Source organism: Rattus norvegicus, chromosome 11, assembly GCF_036323735.1.
Source record: "Rattus norvegicus strain BN/NHsdMcwi chromosome 11, GRCr8, whole genome shotgun sequence".
NCBI lineage: Eukaryota > Metazoa > Chordata > Mammalia > Rodentia > Muridae > Rattus > Rattus norvegicus.
The window spans coordinates 49,210,313-49,228,362 of NC_086029.1; the positions used below are offsets into that span (position 1 = coordinate 49,210,313).

Genomic DNA, 18,050 nt, shown 5'->3' on the forward strand with positions numbered 1-18,050 from the left:
TCCATTACCCTATGAGTTTGTGTGGGCTATTCAGAGAAACAAGACACACAGGTATGCTTGTTCTGTCTGTCTGTCTGTCTGTCTGTCTGTCTCTGTCTCTGTCTCTGTCTCTGTCTCTCTCTCTCTTTCTTTCTCTCCCTCTCTTCAACTCCTTCCATACCCTTTCCCTTCTACCCTCTTTTCCCCTAAGAAGTCGACTCATATAATGGTGGATGCTGAGAGGTCCAAGGTCCACAGCAATCTGAGAAACCAGGGGGAGTTGATGACATGGCTGTGGCCTGTGGTGCTTAATCTTGATTGACTACTTGACTAGATTTGGAATCACCCAGGAGACACTCTGAAGGGCATTTCCAAAGGGGTGTAACTGAGGTGGAAAGATCCACCCCAGATACTGGCAGCGCCATCCTGTGTGCTGGTCCAGGCTGAATAAAAAGGGACAAAGTAGCAAACATTCACATTCACATTTATCTCTGCTCCCTCCATACACATGTACCATGAGTGGCTGCCGCATGCTCTGGTTATCATGACTTTCCTGCCGTGGTGACCTGCATTCTCAGAACCCACATAAAAGTTGGGGATAACAGTGTGTGTCTGTAATTCCAGTTCTGGGGAAAGGGGGTTCCTAGAACTCACTGGTTAACTGGTCTCACTAGCTGGTGAACTCCAGGTCCAGGGCAATTGGAAAAGACACCTAATGTTTACCTGTCTCCTGCCCCTTCCCCTGCCCACATGTACTCACATGCACTCTGTGCATACACAGGGGAAAGATTAAACATGTAAGTTACTCTTGCATTTAATTTAACTGATTTCTTAATTTTCACACAGAAAAACATATGTCTGGACTGCTAAGACCTAGGAAGTTTCTTTCTCAAGCCTTGTGAATGACTGCATGGGCCAGAAGGGGATGCTCTCCCTGGAGAGGAGTCCACAGAAGACCTGGAAGGTTGGTCACTGTGGAAAGAAACAGCACACCAGCTTTTGTTGTGATGGCGTTCCCGTGGTGCGGTGGTGCATGTAAGCCATGTCTTGATCGGTCATAGCATGGAGGAGGCATGGTTTGCTGGTCCCATCCAGTTGGTTCTGGTGCCTCACCCTTATTCTCCTCATTCCACACTGGCTCCTCATGGTAGGGTTCTTGGAAACGAGGCTCTTCTGGGGAGAAACCAAACATGTCCTTATTAGCACAGGGAGGGCTTCTGGGGCTGTCTTGGAGGCCACCGGTTTAAAGACGTTGCTTTGAGGAGAAAGGCAGGAGTGGAAGATCTTCCCATGGATTGGACATTAAGGGTAGAGAGGTCGTAGTGTGCACGCTCGCCTGAGCTGCTGGGGCAGGGTGTGCGCAGGCCTTCAGCGTGAGAAGTCACAGAGGACAGGAAGGTGCAGGCTCACACAGCCTAGCCACGCACGCTGTGCCAGTGTGCTTTGAGCCCCATCCTCTCTGGAGAGCTTGGCTGTTTCAGGGGGATCATATAGAGAACCAGCAGGAAGGCAGTGCTGGCAGGACACCTACTGTAAGTGGTGGCACTGGAGCTTTCTGCACACACTAAGGACAAAGCATGATCCATCAATAGCGTGAGTCTTACCCAAAAGTCTATAGTCTCTGTACGTCACTCAGTCCTTAAGAGGTCCCCATTCTAGAGACTTGCTGTCTGCCCCACAACACAAGTATGCAAGAGAATCCAGCCTCAGCCTCCATCAGAATCAAGGCCAGTCCCTGTGGCTCCAGTGATACTTAAAGGCTGCTGGGCCTGGCCTTATTCACAGAGGTTAGGGTCATGCCTGAGAGGCCCTAGGCCATCTCACTGCACAGTTGAACCCCTAAGGAGGTCCGTGCTATGGCCTTAGGACAAGTCCTCAGCTTCAGATTCCTCACACAGTCGGGGCCCCCTCTCCCCACTCTCATGGGTTCCCAACTTGAGGAAGGGTTGGGGAACAATGGACTCCAGGTCTCTGTCCTGTAAGAGTCGCAGTGTGCTATAGGCTGCATATTCTGTGGCTACCCAAGTGGCCTTGCTACTTTGTCCCTTCAGTCCTCTAAGCATGGATGGCAGGGGGAACTAGAATTCTGGAGTTGCACGCTGAAGGCCTGTGGGGACATCTTGACTTTTGCTCAAATCCAGCATCTTTGACGTCTTTGGCCATTATTATCTAACACTTCTCCCAACTGCTCTAATCCCCAACTTCCCATCGCATCTGCTGGAGGACCCCAGACCTTCAAACTCTTACCAAGTCCTCTATTCTACCATCTTCATGAAGTATATTGTCTGTCCTTCCAGCTCAGCTCAGTTCAGCCTGTCCATCTCCAATCTCTCAGTCCTGACCAAGCAGCAGTACTGGGTAGTACCGTGTCCATCTCAGCTCAAGACAGGACCTCGTCCTCTTGGTCCCAGACAGTATAGACCCACTTTGTACTGACTGACAGGGCAGTGGGCACCTGACAAGGAAGCAACCAGCCAACTGCATCAACCTGTACCATGTCAGGACCATGCCACCCCTGTATCTACCTGGTCCCTGACAGCACCATGACCAGCTTGTTTCCTGAGAGTTCTGTCGCTGAGAGGGTCATGTCCACCCTGGGTGCTAGCTGGGATTAAACAAGACAATGTAGATGTTGCTACTCTTCCTCTGGGAACCCCTAATGGCTCCCTGGCGTGCTCAGGAACAACCTTGAACCCGTTTGGATGACAGACCTCCTTTTCCCAGTGCTTTCATTTTTCCCCAGGAGAAGGGGCCCCTCACCACGGGGTCTATGAATCATTTTAACTGCTGTTTTAGCCTCACCCTGTGCAGAGCATTGTCTGAAAGAACCATGCCAGGAATGCATATTCTTTGCAATATGAACCCCATGAAGACCAGGTCATGACCCCCAGTTTGCAGGCATTACCATCAAGGACCTGAGCTTAGTGGGGCCCAACAGTGCTGTAGACAGCAGCATCCCCCACTGCTCTGAGGCATAGATCCCCCATAGATGCCATGAAACAGCTAACAGGCACAATCCCTTAGGGCCCTCCCATCAAACAGAAGATGCCCTCACTATATGGTCATTGCTTCAGTGGTCCCCCTCTCAACACATACTGGAGCTACCCCCAGAGGACCCTGTCTGCTGTCCATCTCTCAGTACAGGGCCAGGTAAGGGTATGGATGGCAGCTTCTTTGTACTACATACCTGCCCAGTTATCCTGGATAGTTCCCCTCTTGCTGCTATGTATCTTTATCCACAGGAGAGAGACCCTTCCCTCTGCAGCCCCCTTGATATCAGCGGAGGCACCGATGGCCAGAGTTCTTGTCATTATGTCCCACCTGCACCGGATCTGGGCACTGCCCAGTCTCACCTCGGCTGTCCTTTATGTAGATGGGATTGATGTCATCCTGGTCTTGCCGATATAGAGTGTAGGTCATATGGCAGCCCTCTGAGTCCCATTCAGTCATACGGGTCTTGTCATTCAAGGGGGTGGGTGAATGCAGCAGATTCCAACACTCTGTGTCTTATTGTACTGTTGTGTCTCAAGTACCTGGCACAGGAGCTGAGAAGAAGATGAGAATGAGTTTGATGGAATGAGGTGGTGAGGGGACCCGAGAGCATGAGACAAACGTCACTTGGATGGGCAAAGTGCACAGGCGTGTTGGGGTTTCGGCACTATGCAAAGACACAGGAATGTATCAGGATACACAAGTGTGTAAGACTTCACAGGTGTCAGGCTGCATAGATGTGTTAGGGTGAATGATGCATGAGCGCGTACTGCTGTGGGGGGGCACGGTGAATAAGTGTGTATTGGTGTGTAAGGATGCATATGTGTCAGGGTGTATGCTGTGTGAATGTATATTTGTATGTTAGGGCGTGCTGGTGAATCAGGGTAAACAGATGTACAAGACTGTGAGTTTGTCAAGGTGCACATTATGTGAGTATATACTGGTGTGTCAGGGCATACTGGTGAATAAGTTGTATTGATGTGTGAGGTTTTGTGTGTGTGTGTGTGTATGAAGTGTGCATGCTGTGTGAGTGCATACTTGTATGTTAGGCTGCACTGTTGGATCAGTATGTACTGGTGTGCAAGACTTCACAGTTGTGTCAAGGTACATAGTGTGGGAGTGTAGACTGGTGGGTCATGCTGTCCTAATGATTAAGGGGTACAGGTGTGCAAGGGTAAACAGGCGTCTCAGGGTACATGGGGTTGTCAAGATCCACAGCATGTAATGTGAGGATGTCCACATACAAGTTGATCCTATGGAGAGAGTCCTAGTCATCCTAAGAGGCCATCACAACAGTGCAGGTGAGGTTGAAACAGACAGTGGTCCTGGGAGGAAGTGAAGGGTAGAGCTAGTCAAGACTGGATCCAAAGGCCCAAGGGAGGTAAGATTCCCCTCAAAAATAAGGCTTCCTGCTGGGTCTGCTGGATCTCACTGAGAACTATGGTGTGGCAGTGTCCCTGGGGACTCCCAGGTGGCCTGGCAGTGAGGCTAGTGTGGGAGGTGAGGGCACTTATTAGTACTTGTAGCAGGAAAGAAACAGCCAGGACACTCCTCACGCAGTGGTGGCTGGTAGCCTGGGTCACAGCTGCATCTGTTACAGTGGCATCGACCATGGCCACTGCACTCTATCAGCCTGTCGTGGACAGCCCACCGTGGGTGTCCGGCACTGGCAGGCTGAGCCCTCAAAACCATCCTTACAACTGCATTGGCTGCAGGCACAGAGGCCCCTCCCTGGAAACCAACCGGGGTTGCCATGACTCATCTTCCTGAAGGCAGGTAGGAACCAGGAATCATTTTCCCACCGCCCTGGGCCCTTGCTGGATAGTGCTATATTTACAATGTCTTCTGCCTGCTTGTACTTGTATCACCCCATACAATCCCACAACACCATGCAAGGATAGGTAGGCAAAGATACAGAGACCAGGGAGACGCCCCCTACCTCCAGCAACAAAGCTACCTTTCATCCAGACCCCATATTGTGTCTAAATAGCTCTTGAGTCAGGACAGTTACTTATTACCCTCCTCCTAGGACAAATCCCGACCCTCACAGAAATGGAAGGTCCACCTAGGCTTGCTGCTTTTGTGTGGCTTAGTAAGTCCAGCACTCATCTATCCACTGTATATCCCAGCATTCCACTCAATGTCTCTTGGTGCAAACTGACAAGAAAGTCTCCACCTCCAGTGGCCCTTGTCACTCACATGGGCCACCGCAGACTTGGCCGTCATATCTCTCACAGTTGACATTATCACACTCACAGTATTGCCCAGAGATCACTTGGTTGGGGATGTCACTGGTGTGACACACACACTGCCCACAGATGCAGTACCCCAGCCCCGAGCACACTTGGAACTATTGTCTTTCTGGAAGCTTCCCTCCAGTTCCCAACATAGCCAGAGTTGCACCTGGGGCAGTGTAGGAAGAGCTGTGCTAAGGATCTCCAGGGATGGGCACACTTTCAGCCCCTTTGGGCCCTGCACACTTCTAAACACCTGGAAAGTATGCCATAGCACATTTGTTCTTTTCTCAATGGTCTCCCGAGCACTGTGAACGGAAGCTCAGTAGTCACTGAGATCCCTCCTGAGGCTGCCCTTAGTAGAGTAGCCAAGCATAAGCTTGACCTTGGGTCTTGAACACTTGCTCTGACAGGCTACTATGGTACCATGCAGTGCAGCATACAGACAGACTGTGTGGTGCGAATGGTCCTCTATTTGTGGGTTCTGAATATCACTGGATCTCAGGTGACTGAGGGACCGCATCTCTTAGCTTTGATTGACCTGTCTTGTCCCCAGTCCTTGCTTGCTTCTGAATCTCTGTTTTCTGCTGAGTGAAGTTTCCTGTCAGCCAGTCAGAGAGTAGAGTGAGGTTGGAATTGCTGAGGATTACCCTGGTTGGGGAATGACAGCAAAGGCTTTGGGGGTGTGAACCCCAGGTTCCTCACCAGCTGTGCTCACACCATGGAGCCTAGAAGCTATCTAATAAGATGTGGGTCGGTCATGATTACCTCACCAGTAGACACCTTTCCCATGGGTTGCTGTGTCACAGGCTGGCCCTTCCTGCCTCATCTGTAGACACACTCCACGACACCCTTGCCTCCACAGAGGCTGTTCTGTCGACTCTGCTCCCGGCACTGGCACTTACATGGGAAGGATCCGCACAGTTACCGAACCGTGAAGCCCAGTGCCTGGATGAAAAAGAACTGCTCCTGGAAGCACTCTGAACCATGACGTTAACCTGGAAGGTGACCAATAGGGGAGTGATGGGGCTCAGGTGGGGGACATGGTGACCAGGGTCACAGACCTGCTCCTTTCCTCCCAGAGGTGTTGAGGAACAAGAATGATGTCAGGGGAGGGCTGTTAGATTCTCTCTGGATTTGGGGATGCCCTGCAGACCATGCTGCAGGAAGGCCAGACCCTTGCCTGTACCCACTGCCCTTATTAACCACATCCAAGTTCCAAGAATCAGACTAGGGAGCTAATATTTTTCATTATATACACAGCAGGAGGTTTTACACTGAATTTGTGGGGCACGTTTTCCCTTGTGTTGTACCTGTAAGTCCAGTGCACTAAGATACCAGAATGTCATAGGGAGAGTGATGTCACATCTAAAAGAAATTTAAACCGCATGGTACTTTAAGAAAGAGTAGAAATGTCAGTAAAGGTGAGAAGCAAACATCTGAAAAATATAATAAACTCAGTCAAATTCCTGTGTCACTCAGCAGGAGGGGACGGATGCTAAGAACTGGCAAAGAAGCATGGGTTTGTCTGGTGTGAGATGTTAGTTCACAAGCAAAAAAGAAACATGGAAAGCTTGGGTAACAAATGTATATCTAGCACGTTGGGGAAACAGTTCATGTTTCTTCTGCTCACTTGGGAGAGCTTTGATGTTTCCATCCAAAGATAAAATGAAACAAAAGTAAGAAAGCCTGATCCAAACTGGTATTGTTTATATCTCTCTATGAGTCTAGCACTTGCCCCCAAGGGGTGTTGTTATTGCACCCCACTGGTCTGCGTATCTGGGCTATTCCAGGAGGGGTCTGGAGTTTGCTGGGGAGGTGCCCTCCCATTCCTTAACATTACCACAATGATAGCACCTGGGCTCTGCTAAGTGGTGTTTAAAGGGAGAAGGAGCTGGCTGGCTGCTGGAATCCCAGGCTCACTGGTCATTGATTTGTACATGGCTGCAGTTCCCTCTGGATTTGCCTGTGCTTGATGTTCTATTGCTGTGATAGGAGTCGTGGGTAATTGTCAGGATGCTGGGGATGGTGCTGTGGTCCAGGATGACTCTGGAGGAGAGTTTCTGGGGACAGACACAAGCAAACTCAGGAGTTACAAGTCCAGCTGTCCCTGTCCCCCAGTACTGTGGCACTTCTCATGCCCCTCCTGTTTGTGTTGATGACACAGACATCTACTGGGAGCTCAGTGAATGTGTCAGGATGGGACAGCAGGCTGATGCCATGGCTTGCTCTGAGACAGGCTACTGGCAGGTGACCAGCATAGACACAGCTGTGATCCCTGCTGCTCAATACTAGGGTTGGCAGAGGAGGCGGGATAGACTACTATAAAGTGATGAGAGATGAGACACAGGTGGAAGGAGAAGGGACAGATGACATCTGTTGAGTATGTAATGATGGTGCCACCGGACTCATCCCTGTGAAGACAGAGCTAGACATGACTGGGCAGTGACCAGGTACAGGAGCCTTTTTGAGGCACCTGAGGCTCACAAGGCTAGAGAAGGAAATGAGACCTTTCCTTGGTCAGTAACATCACACACTTGTGCTGCCAGCCCCTTAGGAGCCTAGGTCAGAATTTGTGGATGCCTGTCATCTGTGGATTTCTGTATCTGTAGGGACTAAATGGGTCCTGAGCAGTGAGCAGTGTTTGGTGCATGCTGGTGTCTACCAGAACCCTGGGACTCGAAGGGAGCGAACCTAGATGCAGCTGGACAGACCACACACCAGGTAGGAAGATGGACTCAGGATTTGCATGAGGCATGTTTGGGGGCTGGCATGCACGAGGTTCTGTGCTGATCTGTTTTTGTCAGCTTAACACAAACCAGAGTCACCTTGGAAGAGGCGACCTCAATTGAGGAATTGCCTTCCTCAGATTGGGCATGTCTATGGGCATTTTCTTAATTGCTAATTGATGTGGGAGGGCCCTGCATGCACCCTACATGGTGTCATCCCTGGTAGGTGGGCTTAGGCTGTATAAGCAAAGTGTCAGAACAAGATACAGGGAGCAAGCCGGTAAGCAGTGTTCCTCCATGGCCTTAGCTTCAGTTTCTGCCTCCAGGTTCCTGTTTGAGTTCCTGCCTTGCTGTCCTTTGATGATAGACAGCAAGGTTTAAGCTAAATGATATGCTTTCTCCTCAAGTAACTTTAACACAGTAATGGACAGACCCCTCCTTCTCAAGGCTGTATACACAGGGTGCAACTTTGCTGAGGTGGTTTCTGAGGTCCCTCCAGCCTGTGAGGCACTATGTGCTTGCTCCCCCCTGGCCATCTGCCCTCTTATATCCCCATAGTGGCTGACAAGGAAGAGCCCCATTAGAGTAGGGCTTAGAACTCATGTTTCAGGGAGAGCCAGATGAGATCTGGGGTGGTATACACTACTAAGAGGAGCTGCCCTGCACTCTGAGTCTGTCCAGAAGACTAAGGTGCCTGTAGGGGGCGACATTGGGGTTTCCCAAGTCAGGGCTTTGCTAACTGTGGAGTTCTCATCATCTCATGCAGCTTCTCCAGGAGACTCATACTGTAGGTGTTCCCGATGAGCTATGTCACGTTCTGGAGTCATTTGACAGCTACCTGATGTTCAGCTTGGGGATGAATGTAGTAAGTTTCTGTTGGAAGAGAAGATCAAGCTGGCACCTGGTGCCACCAACGCCTCCATGCTCACGAGGGCCCGTGACACCCAGAGGGTCTCCTAAACTCTCCAGGATGATGCTCGACCATCTCCTGACTTCAAGTCACAGAACGAGTACCAGCAGCATGCTGCCAAGTGCCAACATGTGACCCATGGCATCTTCGTGTCTGTGTGATGTAAGTGCTCCTGGCAGTTCCAGTGGCAAGCTGGTGATGTCACTAACAGGGAGCCTGCACCTGGCTCACCACGGGACAGTATTTTCAGCATATCAGCATGGTGGACAGAAATCCCACACAGGGCACGTAAGGGCACAGATCTAGAATGTGGTGAAATCACAGGAAGAGGGAAGTCCTGAGCCTGACTCAGTCTGAGCAAACTGATTTCAATGGTGGCAGTGTTACACAGCCCTGTGACAATCAGCTCTGGCAGGAGTGGCCTGCTTCCTAGAATGTCCCTGGAGGTGGTCCAGCCTGAGCTCCTGATAACAGACAGGCCGGCTACTTCCCTACCATTGCCCTAGTGTCATTGAAAGATGGTATATTTCACAAAGGAGAAGGAGCACTGCCACCCTCTCCAGGGACACACTACTGACAGTCAGGCCACCTCTCTACCCAGCATTGTCCTGTGACTCTCTAGAATGGAGTCTGTCCTCTCTGTGAAGCACAGAAAGCTTGCAACAGCTGGGCCACTAACCTTCTCTGTAACTCACTTCCATCTGTCTTGGTCCTGGGACCACCCCCCTGAAAATTTGGGTTCTGCCTTGTGAAAGTCGTTCTGTCTGAAATCCAGACGCATGCACAAAGAAGGGTGTGGGGTTAATGTGGAGTCCTGTGTCTGCTCCACCACAGGGCTTGGGCTGCTTGGGGAGGCAGGACAAGGGAAGTTGACTGCACTTACCCCACACTGCGGGTATTAGGCTGTGGGAAGCCTCGGGACACCGCTCAGGGGGTGGAGAAGTACGGTCTGAGTGCAGGGCACAGCCAGAGCTGTGGAGGCTGGGGCCATCAGGTTCTCGGGCTTTTGGGCATCCATTGGGATGCCACAGAAGAGCTGAGAATGAAATGGGGGCCCACAGTCTGGGTCTAGCCCAGGGCCAAGGGGGAAAATAGGGGGAAGCTGGATGGTGGTAGGCTTGAGCTTGGTGGCAGCTGCTGGGAGCTCAGGGAGGCCTTCTACAGGAGATTAAATGGTGGCTCTGTAGGCAAAGGCCTTCTCTGTGGCTTTCCATGACATATCTCAATAAAACAGCCCGTGACTTTAGACAGTTATTGTCATGGCGGAAAGTGGATGAGTAAAACTGTACCCACTTCTCAGTGTGGACTGGAGATTAAATTACCTTTTGCAGGGAGGAGTGTCTGGGAAGGAAAGTTCATTGGCTAAGCCTCCAGGCCTTTAGGCACCTCATTATAATGGAGATCTGTCTTGAGCGTATGTGACCTATGGTTATGTTCTCTACCTGTGGAGGGGCTTGGGGCATTGCCCTTATGTGACTGATGGTCACAAATCCATGGAGGGCTGCGGCTAGTGACTGGCCTGGCTTCCTGGGAGTTAGCTAAAATGTATACCATCTCTTTTAGGGTCACCAGGGTTTCAAGCCTCCTCAACTGGGAACCAGGGTGCCTTTCACAGTCCCAGAAGGGGACTCATATGCTTCCTGTGGTCGTGACCAATCTCCAAGAAACAGATACTTAGGGAGGCCAATGACCCATCAAGGCAAAGGAAGTAGTGGGGTAAGTCTTCTATCTGTGGTGTCCTTGCTTGTCACAATGCTGTCTGTGGGAGTGTGATGACTGCCACTGACAGCAACGAGTTGGGATCTTCCACAACCCTATGAGGAAGGGGTACTGTCATAGCCCAATTACAGATGAAGACATAGGAGCTGTGATATCCTGGGTAAGGGGTGGTCTCCTCTTTGATCCTCTGGCTGGCAACCTGTGCAGAGCCAAACCACTGTTCTCTGTGGCTGGTCATTATGGAGGTATTCCAGGCTGCCTCCTCTTCTTTCTTGGTGTCTCTGTAGACTAGCTGCCCCGCCTCCCCCAACTTGTCTAGAGCCTGGAAAACCTAACTGCAAGAATTTCCTGTTGTCCTGGCAACCAAGGCTTGCCTGAGACCTGTGATGTGACCCAACCCTGAGTCCTCATTCAGCAATGCACAGACAACAAATGTCACTTTACCAGCCTCTGTAGTGTTTTACTCCCCCAGGAGTCAGGTTCATACTCAGCCTAGCCCAGCACCTGGCTGCTGTATAAGGTGGCAGGCACAGCCTCAGAGATGAGACACAAGGGAAGTCGACTTGGAAAACATGTGACTGGCTCTGAGGATGGACAGTGTCAGGGGTGTCACTCACGGAGGGGGAGAATTTGCTCCTAGAGGACCTGATTTCTTAAGTAATTGGATGAATCAACTTAGGGGTCCCTATAGTGGTCTTCTCAGGTGATTATCATTGACTGTCAAAGAGGAGAAATCTGAGGCCCCCAATTGTCCCACTGCAGACCTTAGGTCTGAGGTTTTCCTCTAGGGACCCTGCTGGCCTAGAAGAACTGGTCGGACTTTAAAAGTAGACTATGGCTATCATCTTCCTCATTTTGGGCCACTGGACATACGTCCTCTTCTAGTCATAGTCCCTCAACTGGCACATGGAAACAGAACTTTGGTGAGCTTGTGAGGATCCACACCCTGTAGCTGAAATGCCTCCCTTGCTCAAGACCATCTCTCTTACCTCATAGGTTTTCACCATCCTCGAGGGCACCATGAAGATGGGTCGGATATTGTTTTCAGCCCGTTTGCTCACCAGCTGGACCACTGACTGATAGTCCTGGGAAGAAAAGACATCCTGTTAGACTGCCTATTCAAAGCAAGTGCCTAGGGCTCTGAGGACTCTGGTGTTAGCTCAAGTCCCGGCTGCCCTTGTCCTGTGGCAGGACTCTCTATGTATTACAGAATTAATCAGAAATGGATGATATTGAAAGACAGTTGAGAACACACCAGAATATGCAATGTGCTTGGCCTCTGGGTGCAGACCCAGGGTCCCTGGAATCCTTCCTGGCAACCTCTTTGAGCTTTTCATCCTAGCCCATATCCAGTCATCTGTGACCTACAGGGTCCCACAGCTGTCATGCTGGGTCGGGACTCAGGTAGGAGACTGAGACTCAGGTAGGATTGGAGACTGCCTCCAATCCAGTCTCTCCAAACTTCCCATTAGTCCTGCTGCGATTTGCCTGCAGAGTTCTTCCTCCCAGCTCACCCAATCCCCTAGAGACTTGGCCTCTTTGTGTGGATCCATTGTCCTTCTAGTTCTTCTCAGTGAGTCCTTCTAGCCCATCTCTACTTCTTTGTGACTTCCCACTTGTTTTGCAGAACAGGGAGACTCTTCAGTGTGTCTTAGGGTCCTACCACTGTACGCTGTTCTGAGGCTGATATTCAGAGATCTAACACAATCACAGCTTCCAGAAGATTTTCTTGAATTTGTTGCTTAGGTTGGAAAAAGGTATCCAAGGCTCTGGAGAGTTGGACCTGTGTGACCGTGACCCTTAACCCCTTCCCCCCTGTTGCATGGTTGCAAGTCTGTAAGAGTGCTGTTTTTCCTGCTGTGTGTGTGTGTGTGTGTGTGTGTGTGTGTGTGTGTGTGTGTGATTCAGGGTTGAGCCCCAGAGGGTGCCCTGGCAGGAAGGTTCTCACAGGTTCTCCTGGGCTCCTGTACATGCTGTCTTTCAGGTGACAGTGTCCATCACTGGTGTTCTGTCTGGTACCCTGAGTCTTGTCTTTAGCAAAGTGGAAATCATTGTCAGTGGCAAGCACCAGAAACCTTGTCCTGTTGCACCAGTGATTTCTCTCTGGGGAAGAAATGTCTTGGAGTTACCTGTTATGCTTTTTCAGTTGGGCTCTCCAAGGAGCCAGGTGTGGCAGCTTGCAGAGGGGGAGCCACAGCCTCTCCTCCTCTGGGGGTTTCATAGCCTCCAGATAATAGAAAAATAGAGTTAGGATTGACTCTTTGGTGAGTCTGCTAAAATGCCCAAAGTGTGAGGTGAGAGAACATGAAACACATGTCTGCTTCCAAAAAGTTGAAACTGTCACAGCCCATCTCTCCAGGACCAGACTCCCAAAAACCTTCCCCCAAAAGGAGAAGAATACTGTGGCGTCCATCATGACAGGTGAATCCAGTGAAGAGACCACAGGGGGACTAATCTTCCAGGATCATCCCTGCAAAGGAGTATGTGCTTGTGATACACTGTAGTATGACACCATGGGAAAGGTCCACGATCAGAGCACAATACATTTAGGGCCTCAGGGAGGCTGGAGGGCTGAGAGCCCAGCCAGGGCAGCAAGCTTGCTGCAGCAGTGACATAAAGAGAGCCTGGGACAGATGAAGGCTGGTGTGTGTCTGAGAGGAGTCAGGAGTGAACAGGGACTCTGCACAGGGATTGCTGTCGTGGCTTGGAAGTGAGATTGGCCCCTTACTCAGGACATAGGTGAGGTCCAGCTTACAATGGTCACTTGAGAGGGTCAAGGCAGGCTTCAGGTGAGTTAGTGACATCGCAGACTAATAGTAAAATCTGTAGGTAACTTCCAGGTCCCTTTGCCTCCTCCCCCCCCACCCCCGCCCCCAGTCTGCCTCCAGTGGCTCTCTAGGGGTCTAGTGAGGACTAGTCTTCTTAGGTTGACAACAAGCCAGGGGCTTGCACCTTTGAGAGAACACTGGCTAGTGTAAAGCAGCTTGTAGCATCCCCACGAGGCTCCAGAATTTGGGAAGTCTGCAGATCTCGGTAGGGATTATAGGCTCACCAGGCACATGGCAACTTGCACCATAGCATCCAGTCGTCCTTGGGGGGGGGGTATCCAGCTTTCCAGAAACCAGTTGCTTCTTCAGCTCCATCTGAAAATGGCTGGATGTGCTGGAGGGTCATGCTCACAGTGGATCCGAAGTCTGAGAAGGACAGATGAGGCTGGGAGACCAGGGCTGTGGGAGGTAGAAGGCTGGTCCAAGACAGGGAGGTGAGCCTGGGAGATACTCACCTTGTAGTAAGTAAGTATGGTACATGTGGGTATTTGTACATGTGTGCACATGTGAGCAAACAAAATTGTGTATATGTTTGAGGGCAGTGCGCACATGTGTGTTCCTGTCTGTATGTGAGCATGTCTAGATATGGATATACTTGGTTCATGTGTGTCACCAGATTATGTATCTGGCAATGTATGTACCTGTGTGGTCTTATACATGTGTGAGCATGCCTGTAGGCGTGTATTGCCTATGCACACATATATAAGTGTGTAAATGGGCATGTGTATGTCTAAGTATGAGGGAGTGCATCACTATTCAGAAAAGAGAGAGCACTGTTCTGGGGAGTCAGGACATGTGTTGGAGCTATGTGCACATACATACCACACATGTATGTACACAAGTCTTTATGTGCACATACCACATGTGCATGTACACAAGCGTTATGTTCTGTGAACTTGTTGGTGCTTGTGGAGTGCTGACCCTATGGCCTTTGCTCACTGTGATTATTGCCTTTATGCTATAGCTGATGCTTAATCAACATATTGTGAAGCTCATTAGTGTTTTTAGAAATTATCACTCCTGTCTTTTGAGCATATAAAAAGATGAAAAAGGAAAGAAAGGAAGTGGAGAGCTGAATTTTGGGGTCAAGTGACTGGGCATGTCCTCTGGAGGGGATGCAGGGCCAGCACCACTTACACTCCAGATGGCCTGAGGACCCTCAGATATCTGTCTCTGCTAAGTGGGGGTAGGAGTTGCCCAGGATATGGGGAGGAGCTGAGCCAGAAGCCTATAGTGGCTGTGGCCTGACTTGGTGATCTCACTGAGGGCTTGGAGCAGGTCACTGCCCAGTGTCTGGATATTGGAGTGGTGACCTTGCACCGAGCCAGAGAGACCTATCAGGAAGTACAGGTTAACAGAGTTGTCCTGGGTCCACTGGAAGTTCACTTTGAATGTTGCCGTTTGACCTGTGAGGGAGAAGAGTGTCACTGCTGGGCCACTGAGCATGTGCTACCTGTGGACATCTCTCTCCAGGAGTTCTCAGTCCCCTTGGTTTGTTCAACCATTGCTGCCTGGGTTAGCCTCACTAAAAGGTACTGACCCCTACACCTGTGGGCACACACCTTTAACCTCAGCACTTGGGGGGCAGAGGCAGGAGAATCTCTGAGTTTGAGGCTAGCCTGAGCTACATGGTGAGACCCCTGTCTTAACAAAAGATGGGGGGGTTGGGAATCAAGAACTCTTCTGCCTCTGTCCGTTATGTGGGGATACTGAGCAGATGGCTGAAGAGGTTTTCAGAGAAACCAGTACCCTCCCTGTAAGCACCCTGATCTTGGACTTCTAGTCTCCAGATCCATGAGTAGTGAATCTGTTGGGTGAGTTACTCAGCCTGTGGAGCCTTCTGCTCCTGTCCAAGGCTTAATCTACTACCCTGACTCCTTGGGCCCCATCCTCATAGGAACTCTGGAGCCTGTGTTCTGAAATAATTTTTGTGGTCATGGTCAAACCTGTTGGGCAAGGCTGGTTTAAATCTGTTGGCTGCAGGACTTAACATGACCCTTACTCTGCCAAGAGCACCTTGGCCTTCTGAGAGTGAACACAACGGTGGTTTTCAAGTAGTCTGTTCTCCCTTCTAAAGAAACAAAGCAAAGCAGAACAAAAACATAATTCAGGGATAAGAGAGACAAGGCAAGGCATGCAGTGTAGACCACAGACAGGCAATGGAGGTTGGGTTCTTGCTTGGAGGCAGCAAGGGGCAAAGCCATGGACAAGGTTGGTCTTTTAAATTTATATATACATATGCATATGCACGTGCGCACGCACACACACACACATATATAAAACATATACATAATTATGATGTGCATGGTATGTATGTGAGTGTCTGTGTCTATCCTTAAATCAACTCCTGCATTCAAGTGATCCTCCGGCTTCAGCCTCCTGAGGGTTTTGGGAAGCTTAGGAGTCTGCCTGTTAACTGTCAAGCTTACAGAATCTATAATCACCTGGGAGATAGGCCTTTGGGAAAGCCTGTGGGGGATTGTCTTAATTCTGCTAATTGAGGTAAAAGGATCTCTCCACTGTGGGTGGCACCACTCCCTGGCTGGTATCCTGGGCTCTATGAGTTAGACGAGGGAGCTGAGTCATGGTTTCACCCATTACCCTCTGCTTACTCACTATAGATGTGATGTGACTGGCTGCTTAAAGCTTCTGCTGCCTGGACTTCCCCACCATGATAGACTGCATCCTTGAACTGTGAACCAGACTCTTTCTGCTTTAAGCTGTCTGTGTAGAGATTTTATTATACCATCAGAAAAAGAACTGAGATACAGTCTGTCTGTCTGTCCACAGTGATACAGGGGACTCTGGTTGAACTCCTGTAAATGCTATGTGCCTGGTCTACCCCAAGCTCAAACCTACCCGGTCTCAAGAAAACTGTCACATTTATGGAGATGGCGGCTTCTGGTCCCTCTCCTTGTCCTCCTGGGGTTCAGCAAGACTCTTGGGGTCCACAAGGTACTCAGATGTGCAGCCTTTCAGCAACAACAGTTGCTCTGGAGTATCATAGTGAACTGAGTTGGGCTCTCCTTGCCCTGTGAAGTTCTGGGGGGAAAGGACTCAGTGTCAGGAGGAAGCTGACTGACCATGAAGGACTAAAGCCCCTGGCCTATCTCCTGCTCACTTGCCCTTAAAATTTGGCATAGAAATTTCTGTGGATTGGGACATCCTGCTAAAGAATACCTGTCCTTGGAGACAGCCTTGGTCTCTTGGAGGGCTCCATGTCATATAGAGCCATGAGCTGCAGGCCCTTTCCTGCTCCTGAACTACTCCCTCCAACAGTGTGAAGGTTACCCCAGCATCTACAATTGAGTTCAGATACCCCAGCATCTACAAATTAATGCCACATGTGCCTGTAACCCAAGCACAAGCACTTCTGGCCATAGCCTAGCTTAGGTTCATAGAGATCCTGTTTCAAGGGAATAAGGTGGAGAGTGTTATTCCGTTCTTTACTTGTGTGCATGAGCACATACATCTACATACACCTACATCTCTCTCTCCCTCCCTTCAAAGTACTCAAAATGAATGGGGAAAGTCATTTTGATGGTATCCAGAGCAGTTAGAGTGGCCCATGGTCATGCTGAGACTCTGACACATCATTGGGCAAATGATAGTCACAGAATATTGAACAAGGTAGAAATGCATGTATTCATTGGGGGAGGGAAAGAAGGAGGGAGGGATAGACAGGTAGAGACAGAGAGGAAAGAGACAGAGAAGGCAGTCAATCATGTCAGGCGATATCACAGAGAAAAACAGGGAGAGACATACAGAGAGAGACCAAGAGGAGAAAGACAGACAGTCATAGGGCAGTCATAGTTGGGGATATCACAGAGAGACACACAGAGAAACAAGGAGAGACACACACAGAGACAGACAGACAGGCAGATAGTCACACAAACACATAGACACAACATACACACACAAAGACAGAGACAGAGACAGAGAGACAGAAATAGATAAAGAAGTAATAAATGCTACACTCTGCCAATCAACTCCTGTGGTTCTTACCAGCTTCTGGCACCAGGCACAGCTGGGCCCTGACTGGATGCAGTCCTGACAGGTGCCCATCTTGTCCTTGGTACAGGGCTGCAGTGATAGGTTGGGTGAATAGGTTCTGCCCACCCCAGCTGCTCCAGAGTCAATAGGGGTGGGTGGGAAGAGACCCAGGAGAGGTCAGGTCAGGATCTACAGCTCCTAGTGGCTTGGAGCTGTTATGCCCATGAAGTATGCCTACTGTTTCTGAAATACCTCATGTGGAAATGACCTCATGAACCTCACCAGATCCCAGAGACAGCAGCCCAGCTAGGATAGGTAGCAGGGTGCACCGGCCCAGCGTGTCCTATAGGGGGAAGGGCTTGGTGACTCTAGGAGGCCGCCTACAGATCCTCTGCTGACTTGTCTGAAGTGCAGGGTGCAAATGTCTGCTGTGGGTAGAGTGGAGAGGATCTTGTCCTTGCTACCACAGGGTGTAAAGATCAGATAGGTTCCACACAAGTCAGATACCAGTGTTATCAGGCTCAGAGGAGGATGAAGGGGGGCCACATACTTACTGAGATCCCCGGGGCACCAAGCATAGAGTGGGTACTCACAGTTGGGCACATCGCATACATAGACAGACATATGCCATATTACCATCCACACACACACACATAGCACATGCCAT

At 50.2% G+C, this 18,050-nt stretch overlaps 1 pseudogene; it reads right to left on the bottom strand.

The window, feature by feature from the left end:
* Window positions 1–868: 868 nt before the first annotated feature.
* Window positions 869–17,988, bottom strand: Itgb2l-ps1 (integrin beta-2-like, pseudogene 1; annotated as a pseudogene).
* Between the last annotated feature and the right edge of the window lie 62 nt (window positions 17,989–18,050).